This window comes from Astatotilapia calliptera, chromosome 23, assembly GCF_900246225.1.
Source record: "Astatotilapia calliptera chromosome 23, fAstCal1.2, whole genome shotgun sequence".
Lineage (NCBI taxonomy): Eukaryota > Metazoa > Chordata > Actinopteri > Cichliformes > Cichlidae > Astatotilapia > Astatotilapia calliptera.
In genome coordinates, this window is record NC_039323.1 from 11,491,593 (window position 1) to 11,503,132 (window position 11,540).

The 11,540-nt window shown below is 44.4% G+C and overlaps 1 protein-coding gene across 6 annotated transcripts in view; it reads left to right on the top strand.

Annotated features, from left to right (window-relative positions):
• Positions 1–237: 237 nt before the first annotated feature.
• The window catches only part of zbtb7a (zinc finger and BTB domain containing 7a), a 28,269-nt gene continuing 16,966 nt past the window's right edge, over positions 238–11,540 (top strand). For 2 of the 6 annotated variants that reach the window (XM_026158316.1, XM_026158319.1), the window contains exon 1: positions 4,091–4,255. The gene's annotated coding sequence lies outside the window, so the exon portion shown is untranslated. Of the gene's footprint in view, positions 338–1,537; positions 1,627–2,009; positions 2,138–4,090; positions 4,256–5,358; positions 5,467–11,540 lie in introns of those variants that run through there. The other 4 variants (XM_026158317.1, XM_026158318.1, XM_026158321.1 and 1 more) reach the window with 4 other exon arrangements.

Here is an 11,540-nt window from a genome sequence, read left to right on the forward strand (position 1 = left end):
CTTCAGCTTTTAATCATTAATTTTAAAGAAATTAGTAACTAAGGATTAAAAAAAGATGAAATAAAAATACAATTTGGCTACATGTTTACAAAATCTTACTTTTAGTGCATAGTCTGAATTTTGAGTGGCAGGTAGTAAGTGGGATTGGCTTGATGGCTTTAGTATTTCTTAATTATTGCCTGTGGAGCTGTTCTGATTGGCTGACAGAATTCCGTACATCAGTGCTGGTAACCCTAGCAACAGTGCCCTGAGTAGGGATAGCCTAGTTAGCTAACTTTGATGGTTAACACCTAAATGGCGACTGGAATCCAGGCTGCTGAATGCTGACTTCAGCGCGGTAAGTTTTATTCTTTATATTTTTTAATGTAATTTTTAAAAACTTTTGGGGCAGTGTTACTTTAGCATTGAGAGGCAGATCGAAGCTACGCTAAAAAAAATAAATAAAACAAACGGAGGCAGAAGTAACTTAGAGGCCGAGCACCGCCGCTTGGCTGCTCTAGTTCTGTTCAGTTCAGTTTCTATTTATATAACCATTATATAACCATTAGACGACCCCCTGTGAGCAAGCACTTGGCGTCAGTGGGAAGGAAAAACACTCTTTTAACAGGAAGAATCTCCGGCAGATCCAGGCTCCAGACTCTATTACTTCTGTTCCACTGTATTTGGTATGCAAATAATGTGCATTTTATTCTATATTATTGAATTTAAAGCTTTATTTACTTATTTTAGAGATTTTAATGTATTATGCGTTTTTTATTAGATAAACATACTCAGTATTACATGAGTAATAAAATTTTTTTAAAAAGGTGTCCACATTGTTAATGAACATGCATAATTTTGAAAAGGCCCATTCCCCGTAATGAGTAAATTTACTTTAGATATTTTACTATAGATATTTACTACATGTGTATGATTAAACAGTTATTTTATATGAAGCACTTTTCTGGCTCTGCCAATTTTCACGTTATAGGCACATAGCCGCACATGAGCCTAAAAAAACACAAACAATGATTTCTGTCCTGGTTTTCTGTACTGTGTTTGTTTCTGATCTAATATTCTGATTTCCTCTGGGTCACCCACATTGGAAAAAATTTTGGTAACACCCGCTGCGTGTTTCTAATGCAGTGTGGCCGTACTGGGCTGGAACAGAATAAACGAGTTAGAGACCTTATTAAATTTTACCAAAGATCATGAACACATGCCCGGTGAATGTTGGTAGAGAAGTGTTTGGTCCGTAACTAAGTAACCATTCTTTTAAAGACAGAAGTGAATGCTATTAACTGGACAGATCCCCTGACATTAATCCAGTTGTATATTCTTTGCTATATTTGCGATGGAGCACTCTCTGCTTTACCTCTCTTGTGTTGGCTGACCCCAGGTATTTAAACTCATCTGCTCCTTGCAGCTTGACTGTTACATCTGTCTCCCTGTCATTCAGGTATTCTGTCTTCCTTTTCCTGACTGTCATTCCTCTTCTCTAAGAGCATACCTCCACCTCTGAAGGCTCTCGTCCACATGCTACCTACTCTCACTACAGATCACAGTCTCATTTGAAGAGTCCTGTCTGACCTCATCTCTCAACCTGTCCACACTGCAAACAAGAAGAGGCTCAGAGCAGATCCCAATGTAATCCCACCCCCACCTTAACGCCATCTGTCACTCTTACCTCACGCCTCACCGCTGCCTCTGTCCTCATACATGTCCTGCACTACCCTCACATACTGCTCTGCCATTCCTGACTTCCTCGTGCAGTGCCACAGTTCCTCTCTCAGCAGCCAATTATCTGCTTTTTCTGATCCGCAAAGACACAGTGTAGCTCCATCTGACTTTCTCTGTACTTCTCCATTGACACTCTCAAAATAAAGATCACATCTGTAGGGCTCTTTCTCAGCATGAAGCCATACTGCTGATCACTGATCGTCACCTCTCATCTTAACCTAGATTCAACAAATCTTTCCTACAGCTTTACGGTGTGTCTCATCAGCTTTATCCCTGTGTATTTACTACAGCTCTGCACATCAGTCTTGTTCTTGAAAATCAGTCCAGTGCACTTCTTCTCCAGTCCTCAGGCTCAAACTCTCTAAGATTGAGTTAAACAGTGTCAAAAGGTCCACTGCCCTCTTCTAGACATCCACAGGTATGTCATCTGAACCAAGTGCCTTTCCACTCTTCATGCCTTAGCTGCCCTCACTTCCTTACTAATCCTCTGCACTTCCTGATTCACTAACTTTCCTCCATCTGTTGTCCACCCTCTCTCATTTTCTTTATTCATGCACTCCTCAAAGTGCTCCTTCCATCCTCTCAACACACTCTCTCCACTCATTAGTACATTAGAAATCCTTTTGAAGGATAGCTATAATAACATGCAACTCACAGTTACAAGTTACACTGATAGTGTACTTTGGGGCCTGCATATACAGGAAGAAAAAATGTTTACAGACACAATAGCCTGTGCCAGTTTCATTAAACTAAGCATTATTATCTGCATGTGAAATGTGCTAAAGACTAAACTGGAGATTATACAAAAAAGTCTATGCCTGTGGTCACAGAAATCTTTTACCAAATATATATCGACCTTTTGTAAGAAGGTCATGGCAGTCTGTGGACAGGAATTCTTGTTAACTGCCTTCTTTTTTTGCTGAGATATAATCAAAACCATCATTCAGACAGTAATGACAAATCCAGATCTGATGTGGGGTGTCTGGCACTGGGGAGGACCAGTTTATATTGGACCGAAAAGCGACATTGCTATAAAAATGTCTGACATCATCTCAGACTGCTGGACTGAGAACAACTCATTTTCATTGTGGGTAATTAGGGCAAAACTGAATAGAAGGCATCTTGTGAAAATTTTATGTATTTATGTGAATGTGTATATCCTGGTTTGGTTTTTGTTTGTTTGTTTGTTTGTTTGTTTGTTTTTTCATTTCGCTTTGGCCACAGCCGGTCAACCTGCATTCTCTTGTCTTAGCTTTGGAAATTATAGCAAGTGGTAACATCAAAGGTTCACATACTGCAATTCACATGTTTTTCTGAACTTTGTGAGCTATAACTCCCACGTGCTAATGTGGAGATTGGCTGAACAGTGCCCTCTAGACAGACAGTGTGTCACTGCCTCACCCTGCCAAATAGCCCTTAATTCCCCTGCATGTGTGCAGTGCCAAGTCAGTGTCAGGCTCTGCTACACTGTGGGACTCCTGTGTGGCTCAAAGACTGTTCACAAACAGCAACATTGTGTAAAGTGTGTCTTGTATGTGCGTGCTTAAAACATCTTGCTTAAAAGTGCATTCAGAGGTGTGCTGGGTTGGTTCATGGTGCAACACGATTATCAAATACATCTTATGCTCCATCCCACTCAGTGGTACAATGGCTGGCTTGCTCTCACTGAGGGGGTGTGCCAGTGGGTGGTTGGAAGTGGCGCAACATCAGATACACGGACTGTAAATTTACACACGGGAACTCGCTGTTCTCCACAGTGGGTAAGACACGTTTTCACTTAGAAATGTCTTCTCTAATACCTCACCTGTTGGAGCCTGGCAGGTATTATGCACAAACACTGTGCAGAGCCAGAGTGTATGTGTATAGAGGGGGGTTGCTGGCAGCCCCCAGTGTATGTGCTGGAATGTGCCAAGACTTGCTTTTGGGGTGGGACACCATGACCTCAGGCAATAGGATGGGTGGGTGCGACTCAACTGACAGAGAAAAGGAAAGGAGCAGCAAGAGATGAGGCGGGTGAGAACAGACACGGACTACAACCCTGTTTAGCATTCCCCCCCCCCCCCCCCCCCCCCAAAAAAAAAAAGAAAGAAAGAAAGAAAGAAAGAAAGAAAGAAAGAAAGAAAACACGATTGTCTGTGGAGGGGAACACTGGAAGACATTCACTGTGAAACTGCTGAGTGGGAAGCTGTGGGTTAATGATTGGTGTTACATGTGAGTGACTTTATTACTTTGATAACTGTCAACTGTTTTAGTGCAAAATGATTTTCACTTTACTTTTATTCCACGGAGGGAGGAGGGAGAAGAGAGCGAGGGGGGGGATGCTGTTTCTTTAAGAGAGAGAGAGAGGGAGAGAGAGAAAGGGAGGGACCTCTTTGCCCTCCAGAAACCAGGAAGGGAATTGAGTTGATCTGCTGCTGCTTGGTTAGCGCATACGGGGCTTTAAGCTGCACAACAGTGAGAGGGAGAGAGAGCTCCGGAGAGGAGGAGAGGAGAGGGCTGAGCTAACCCACAACAAGCACCACCACGGCCATCGCAGGTGAGCTAAAGACACCCTGTCATCCCCCCCTTCTGTCTGCCCTGGGCCTGTCGAACAGAGGAGAGCAGGGCAGAAGAGGAGAGGAATGAGGGAGGGGGCCAGAGAGGAGAGCAGGGTGGGGGGGTTGGCCAGAGAGGAGAGGAGAGGTGGGTCGCAGCAGTAGTCTCCAGTTAAGGTTCCTCTTTTTGTTTTAATCCTTCTAAAGTACTTCCTCTGTGCTGCTCTTTACCTCTGGGGAATCTTGAGATAAAGTTTATAGGATGTGTTCAAGGCATTAACTTTTCAGGCAGGTGGAAGCACTTAGAGGAGGTGGAGGTGGTGGAGGAGGGAGAGTAGGGGAGGGGGGGTTCTCGAGATAGAGAGCGAGAGAAAGAGATGGGGGGGGGGGGGGGCAGGAGGAGGAACCAAAAATAATTCAATCGGACATGATAAAAGCAATGGCAACAACTTTTGGGGATGGCAGCGATTGAAAGGCTCCGTGTGGTGTGAGTTGTGTGTGGAGGGCATGTTGGAGTGGCACTGGTACACTGCTCACCATATGAATAAGTCACAAATTAGGGCAGGAGTTTCAGGGGTCTGCCATGTCACTGTAGCGTGAGCTGATGAAAGACTTCAGTACTGCTCTGACAGTTGAGGCTGAAATGTTGTTGCTTTTTTTTCCCCCTGCGAAGCTCTGCCCTGCTACATGGCTGCTCTGTACTTTAATACCTGGCAGCCTGCTAGCAACATACTGTAGTGTATAATTCAGCTCCGAGTGCTTACGTTAGAGGAGGCTTGGAGATAGTGGGGGTGGTGAGGGCAGAGGGAGCTGGGACTCGTAGTGTACAGCAGGGACCGTAAACCAGGTCAGATGGAGTTGCAGAACTCTATATCCCAGAGTGCCTTGCCCTCGGCCATCCAGGAAAGGGAACAGCCGCCAGCCTATCCCAACAAGGAGGTGTGGTGAGTGAGCTGCTGTCAAGCCAATGAGGGTGGGGGATGCAAAGCTGAGTTGTGGGCTGAAAATAGAGGGGGGGTGGTGTTGGTGGTTGGGGGGGGGGGGGTAGGTGTCTGTTTGTGTGGGATCAGGCAAGGGCTTGCCTGTATGACTAGGGCCACTCGTAAGTTTCCTGTCTGGTGGAGTTCTAGCCCTGCCCAGAGACGGAGGCAGCAGTGCTGGCCGGCAGGCAGGGGAGGCAGATAGGGCTCGGGAAACATTTTCAGCCTATTTGGTAAGCACCACAAAGGCATCCACACACACACACACACACACACACCCGCGCGCGTACACAAACTGGGTCTTTAGGCTGTCACTGAAAGGAGACGAGAGGCAAGCAGAGGAAATAAATGCCATAGCATGTTGTGGGTGAGAGCAAAGGGGCTTGACAGAGTTCAGAGTTCTTGACCCACTTGCAGATAAAGGAGAGAATGGCAAATAGGTCACTGTTGAGTGCAAGTTTGTGCACAGAGAAATAGCTGCTTGTTTAAACAAAGTTTTTCCTTTCCACCACGCTAACTTTTTAAACTCTGGCCATTTAAGCTCATTGTGCACGGGGGTTATTTTTATGCTGTTAAGATGCACTTTTCTTTGAATGTTTTTTTACCTACTGCTGTGATTAAATTGCTCTGCTGCTATTATTAGTAGAGTGAAAAGATGAAGACAGTCGCACATCCTGTACTGCTGCTTCTTTAGGGCTGTTAAACCAACTCCACAAAAACCACCATATCAGATGTTTTCTAGACTGTAGCAGCGCGACCACGCTGATCGCTGACAGGGTACAGGTGAGCAGTTGAGCAACAGCTTATTTGAGAATCATCAGTAAGTGGCATCTCTTCTTGCTGACAAAGAGAATATGTGACACATCTCGTGACAGCTGATTTTCGCTTGTAGGGGAAGCTGTCACAGCGAAGTCCATGCAATATTAAAATAGCACATAATCTCTGGAAACCTTCTCCTGGAGAACTTATGTTCTTGTGGCTTGATTTCAGGTTTTCTCAGCCAGCTGCACCATGGTCAATCTCATGACATGTTTTCTGCGCAGTCCATTCACCCACTTCATCACCAGTATCTTGTTAAAAGCAGATTCTAATCTTGTCTGCCGTGTAATGCTTTCTTGCGGCTCGTGGTTTAAAGACTTCATAGCAACCCTCGGCTGCTTTGCCCGATAACCAGATGCATATTTTTTGGCTTTGCATACTTGCTGAACTCGTTTTTTAAGTGTGTGGGCACGGAGAGGGTACAAGCAGAGCGCAGTACACGAAGACGCCCAAGTGCTGGGAAAGTGTTTGGAATGTTTCTCCGAAGGTGACAGGCGATATTTTCTATTTAGCCCAGTGTTACAAACAAATGCATGTATGTATTAGTTACAGTAAATGTTGTGTTGATGTTGTGCTGTGTTATTTCTTAGGTACTACTGTGTCAGAAAAGTATAGTTATTTCAAGAGAATTCCAGCAAGAGGTTAAACTAGGACGCCATATGTGTTTGTATGGGTGTGTGCACGCATGCGTGTGCGTCTGTGTTACCAACAATAGACTCCAGGGGAATTGCAGGGGACTTCAGTGGCTGTGGGCAGGTCCAAGACACCACCCATCAATTTGGCGGTGAGGCTGAATACAGTTTGATATTCCTGTATGTTTGTGCCTACACCACTATGGCCCAAAACTAGCAGGTTCAGACAGACTGAGAAGACAGGTTGCGTGATGTCGCCGTGGCAGTTTGAGGGTTCGTTTCGGAGTGAAATGTTGGCTGTGTACTGTACATCGCATGTAACAGTCATTGTGTTTGTTGAGTTTTACTTTTTTTTTCTTCATGTGGGCACATAATCTCTAGTATCTAGTGTCACTCGTGTTGATATTTTCTTGTCGTGCTGTGTGCTAAACTGTTTCTCTGCCCCGTCTCTATACATGCTCTTTTATATGCGTTTGCACATTTATCTCCAGTTCATATTGTTTGGTTAGCCTCCTCCATGGTGAATGCAGCTTCACTTCCCCCTAATGTTTGGTTCCCCTGGTCAGCTGCTTAGTATACCACAGCTTCCAGCCTGGCTAGACAGACAGACCCCTCTCTGTTGTTTTTCTGTTGTTGTGCTGAAGTCTAGGGGGAGTAAAGGGGCTTCTTCTGTTCTCTTCTGGGACATTTATTATGGAGAGGCCAACACAACCTGATCAAATTAGAGTGGGAGAGTAAAAGGCTGAGATGTTTTTCAGAGTGGGGGGGGGGGGTGAAGCTAGACTTGAATTTCCACACTTGGGGAGTTAAATGTTTTGTTAAGCGAGGGTTTTTCAATATCAAGTAAAAACCATGGAATAGTCGAAGGCGGCAGGCTTCTGTCAACACTTTAATTTATTGTGAAGTTGATATTAAGAACTGTAGGACAGAGTCCAAAGGCTCATTTTTAATTAAGCAGAAAGGCCAAGTGATCAGGAAGGAGGATATGAGACCAAACTGACGCTGTCCGCACGTTGATTTAGAGAATCGGTTTGCAATGAAACAAGAGAGACGATGGGTGGGATGCATTAGGGGATGGTGAGACTCGGGAGGGTGGGTTGGTCTGCGCTGCTTTGCCTCCTCAGCAGTGGAAAGGGGAAGTGGGTGATGTGGTGGATACATGCAGTGCAGACTCTGAGACAGAGATGGAGCAATGATGAGATGAGAGCGACAGATGAGAGGAAGGGGGAGGGGGTGGTGTGTGCGTGGAGGGGGGGTCAGACAGTAGGGACAGAGAGATCGAGCAAGCAGAGAGCTGGTCATCTGATAACAGAGCGGGTTCTGTTACACGCCTGCAACAGACTCACAGGAAGTCCTCTTTCCCCGTTGGACTGCGCATGCACAGAGCGATGCAGCCGGGGCATGTTGGGCCTGCGGACCGACCGATTGGCCAGCTCAAGTTGTGCCGGACAACGCAGTGTAGGGGTGTAGTGCGGTTTCTGAAGGCACGTCTTAGATTTTCATACACTTCCTGGTTGGCAGCATGGCAGTGTCAAACTATGTTACTCACACTAAAAGGAACTCAGACTGTGGATGTGGTTTTATTATGCTGCAGCCTGAGAGAAGTTAGTCTCCCTACCATGTTTTATAATTCTGATCAGCGGCACAAAATTGTCATCAAAACCACAAAACTGTAACTGGCTTTAAAGAATTGTTGAAGTTAAAGCTTTACTTGTAAAAAACAAAATCTGAAAGATTTGATTATCTACCAGGGTGGTATTTTCTTTTCTACATTTAGTGACCACAAAACAAGATTTGTAGTGCTTGCAACAGTGTTTTATTTAAGAAGGTCCCTTTTTATTTAGACTGCTACTTCAGGAGTTTAAACTACATCAGAACATCATTTACATATGCTTTAAGTAAAATGCTGTCTAATAAGAGAAGATGTCCAGGTGCAAAAAGAAAGATACTTCTGTTATTGTGTGCATTGCGAGAGCAGTCATTTCGATGTGTCATGCTAAAGTGAATCACAGTTTTGTTTTTATTTGTTTGTGTGTTTAGTAGGCTGTGGGTCTGAGTACTACAGTGCAAACGGTCAGGAAAATAAAACCATGCAAATTCAGAACAGTTTGAGGGCTTCTGCACTTCATTGACAGCAGCTACATGTCTCTCTTCTGGAGCTGTACGGCAGCACGAACACTCTTTAAGGAAATCATAAATCCCCCTGCTGGCTTCCTCAAATTAAACTTTGCCCCACTTGTGGGTGGTTACCTTTCCACTTATTGTAACAGGTTATACCAGGTAACCGAATGAGATCTCTTGAGTTTATCATTGACATCTGAGCCGGATTCCTGGGCCTCCATGTGCTCATGAGTTATGAGCGAGCTTGTAAGTTTAACGCCCTGCCTCACCCACCACCTTTTCACTGGCTTTGTGTCTATGTTTTGGCAGTGCTTCCATGGTTAGTTTCTAGTGAAAGCTGCCAGGCCTAGGCCAGCCCTCGCAGCTTCAGTTTTATCAGTTGCTTACTCTCTTCCTGCTTCGCTCCCAATATGACCAATCAGGTTTCCTTCCACTGCTGGCAGCAATGAGTCACTTAGCTGTGGCACTTGATCAAAATCCACTTTTCCTAGGAACTGCCACCCCCCTCCTCATTCCAGTTATCTTGCGATGTCCTCTTTGTCCCACCTTGAACTTTATTGACCTGAGTAAAGTGATTCCCTTGGTTGTTGCCATAGAGGCAAAAACAGTTGAGTTAGTTTGTGAAATAAGGGCAAGGGAGAAAGAGATATGATTTTTTTTTTTTTTTAAAGTGTTATGGAAGAATAGACGGGGCCATAGGGCCAACCAGATGCAAAGATTTTTCACGTTTTCATTTCTGGAGCCGCAGTTTCCTCGAGTCTTTATACAAACACTTGAGGTCCTAATAAATGAGTTACTTGGATAGCGAATGAGATGGTGAATGCATAAAGTCTTCACCCGAGTAAAATTGAGAAATAATTGTTCTCTTGTAAAAAGTCTAGGACTACAAACAGATAAAATTAATAATTTTCCTGCATTTCACTTTTAAAACATGGCTGCTACATGCTCCATTAGCATTTATAGTTTAAGGGCTCTTTAATTCACTCATGTTTGTTCTGCTTGTTCTCTTTTAAAGGCAGATTTCTCAGCACTTTTGAGTTGTGTAATATTTTTATGAGCCAATTACAAATTTTCATGTTTTTCAAGTTTAAGAAAGAGGTAACTGAAAGTTTTGAATAACAGACAGATACTGATGTGGTATTCGCTGTGAAATTTGGTTGACGGTTGTTTTTCGGTTGCTTTTTTGTTGTTGTGTGCATTAGGCAATATATTTTCTCATCTAAAAACCACCTGAGGTTGCGCAGACTGTTTCTTTGTATTTTGGAATGAGTGGTATGTTTCACAGATGATGTGTTTCGGCCAAAATACTACTGCTTTTACTAAATACCCGCGCTTCCCGTCATAACGTGTTTGTCTGCGAGTGAGACTAAAATCGGGTACAACTGTCTTGGCAAAGATATTTAATGCATAGGTCACTGCACAGTCAATCGAAACAACAGCAAAACAGAAAGTCAAAAACGACCGTTGTGTGCAGATATATGGGAAGGGGCAGATTACAGATGAAATGAAGGTGATGAGGGCGGGGAAGGGATGGGTAGGTCCTATTTTAAAGGACTTGTTTGACTTGCAAAGCAGGCCTGGGTGCTCATGGACTGAGCTTTGAGAGGAGGCCCTACCCTGGACGGGGAGCACCAGGGACACAGACAGCTGCTGCGCTGCTTTGTGCCGGGCTGTGGGCCTTGTCACCCACAGGCATGAATTAGTGATAAGGAATGTTTCAAGCCATGAGGAGGTGTCAGGATCAGGTTTGTTGCACTGTGTTTCCTCTTTCGTAGTGCTCTTTGTAGGTTTATTTGAGGACAGGTGGCTTTTGCATGCGGAGTTGTGCCTCCGCGCTTCATTGGCGCTGGATCAAGTTTGCGCATGTATGCGTGTGTGTTTTGTTTTTTTTCTTTATCTCCTCTCAGCTCAACGTCTTTACCCCAAAAAGCCGTGACCTAGGGTCAGCTTTGTATGTGCGGGGGATAGCGTGCTATACAAGCTTGTCTGGTCTAGTGCAGGTGCTGTAGATCTGTATTAGAGAAAAGCAGGTTGGCTCGGGTCTGGATGGGCTCACAGAGATCTATTTCCACCTGCGAAGGACGTGACCGGTAGCCATGTGGTTGCCCTTTCTCTTGCTCTTTCTTCCATCTCATACCGCTCGTGCTCGCTCTCTCCCTCCCGTGTCATCTCTCTTTGTCTTTGCTCTCATCTCCCTCCCCTCCCTCAACATATTCAGATGAGGGGTTGGATAATAAAATTTGCTCTTGCCATGTCTGACAGTCCGCTTCTATCAGAGCTTTGCGAAAGACGTTGGCAGTGTTTGCAGAGGCTTTCTGGTCAGCTGCCTATCAAAACTGAATTGAGTTAAGAGAGAATTACAGCAAATAATAAAAAAAATGGTGGAGCCATTACATATTTAACACTAATCAAACACAGCACAACGATGTAAACACGTAAATCAGTCTTGTGTGTGATCTCTGGATGTAGAAGCTTTTAGATTTTTGGGTAATTAATGCAAAAAAAAAAAAAAAAAAATCATTGACCTATTTAGTTGCTCATAATAAGCTTAAACATGCATCTGCTTATTTGTACAAAGGTGACATGTTGCCAAATCTCAGGTGTGTCATCAGATTTTTCCAGAGGAGAGAGAAGGAGAGGTTAGCATGGGTGAACTGGGACAAAAGAGGAGAGGCAGCCAGGTTTGGCAGGTTTGTTAGTGGGGTGTAGTGTACAAACACACCAGAAGGTCTGAT